Source organism: Mandrillus leucophaeus, unplaced genomic scaffold (assembly GCF_000951045.1).
Source record: "Mandrillus leucophaeus isolate KB7577 unplaced genomic scaffold, Mleu.le_1.0 Scaffold207, whole genome shotgun sequence".
In the NCBI taxonomy this organism is placed as follows: domain Eukaryota; kingdom Metazoa; phylum Chordata; class Mammalia; order Primates; family Cercopithecidae; genus Mandrillus; species Mandrillus leucophaeus.
Window position 1 is genome coordinate 3,227,216 of NW_012102110.1, and position 1,647 is coordinate 3,228,862.

A 1,647-nucleotide genomic window follows, 5' to 3' on the forward strand; every position below is an offset into this window, starting at 1 on the left:
TCTCCTCACCAGATAAAATCCCCACCCAACTGTGGGTCTGGCTAGATGCAAAGGAAAATGGAATAGGTAGTCAGTAATAGAAATCATGGATAAGTTGCCACTTATTTCTGGTTGTCCATGAAAATCACTGACACGTAAATAATGCAGTCTTGTGTTAGTGTAGTCTTGCCAGCCAAAATGATTTCATTGGGTTTTTCCCTCAGAAGCTTACATTATAAAAATAATATGGTCCCTTCGTGTTCCCGGTGCTTTGGGAGCTGGGTGTTAAAGTGCAGACATGGCCAAGTCCAAGAACCACACCACATACAAACATTCCTGAAAATGGCACAGAAATGGCATCAAGAAACCCTGATCGCAAAAATATGAATCTCTTAAGGGGGTAGACCCCAAGTTCCTGAGGAACATGGACTTTCCCAAGAAATGCAACAAGAAGGGCCTAAAGAAGATGCAGGCTAACAATGCCAAGGCCATGAGTGCACTTGCTGAGCCTATCAAGGCCCTCATTAAGCCAAAGGAGTTTAAGCCCAAGATGCCAAAGGGTGTCAGCCACAAGCTCAATCAACTTGCCTACATTACCCACGCCAAGCTTGGGAAGCATGCTTGGGCCCTCATTGCCAAGGGGCTCAGGTTGTGTGGGCCAAAGGCCAAAGCCAAGGATCAAACCAAGGCCCAGGCTGCAGCTCCAGCTTCAGTTCCAGCTCAGGCTCCCAAAGATGCCCAGGCCCCTACAAAGACTTCAGAGTAGAGATCTCTGTCTGCCAACATGAAGACAGAAAGACTGGTGTGACCCACCCTGGGCTGCTGTCAGCATGGGGCTGGTGTCTTCCTGTGTAATTTGTACAAATAAACCTGAGGCAGGAAAATAATAATAATAATATGTTTTTTCCTCAATTAAAAACTTAAGTTTCAATAGTGATTATACTTTTTCAAATTTTTACATGCTGCCTCCAAAACACTTATATGCCTCCCTGGTAAGAGACTAAGAATGAGTACTTCAGATCAATGCATGGGACTCTACAGTTAGGGTGAAGTTAATTCTCTTGTGGGCTACAGACTCCTAGAAGTACAGCTCTTAGGAGTGTACAGACTACTCATAAATCAGTTAGTCTATTATTGTAGCACTCAATGGGCATAAGTTTCCTGAGTGCTGTCAAAACCATTAACACATTATTTGAGTCATCATGAAGGTGTTCTATCCAAAGCCCTAGCATTTCTTTCTATCTTTAAGGTCAGTCACCTATAAAAAGAGATATTCAAGGTGAGACCATGTCACCTTAAGAAAATATACACGCAGATTCCCACAAGGCAAATAATATGATTTTAAGAAACAAAACACTGAAGTGCTGTTTGATATCTAATTTGAAACTGTATTATGTTAGCAATTACATGAGTGGGGGTTCTTCCAGTAATTTTTCCATGTGATTATCCTGACTGTTAGATTCAAAATGACCTTCATACAAAGACAGACAATATCACAAGCTAATGAGGAGAGGCAGTCCTGTGTAGGCAGGGCAGGAATGAGTCACAGGAATCCTTCATAAAAGTAATTATGCACCTGCTGGGGAGTGTTTTCTGACTCCAGTAAATATTGGTGCGCCTTTCCTCGGCACTGCAAGATGAAAATTTGTTGAAGGCTGTGACCTACCA

At 42.6% G+C, this 1,647-nt stretch overlaps 1 pseudogene; it reads left to right on the forward strand.

The window, feature by feature from the left end:
* The first annotated feature begins 277 nt into the window (after nucleotides 1-277).
* Nucleotides 278-745, forward strand: LOC105539592 (annotated as a pseudogene).
* The last annotated feature ends 902 nt before the right edge of the window (nucleotides 746-1,647 follow it).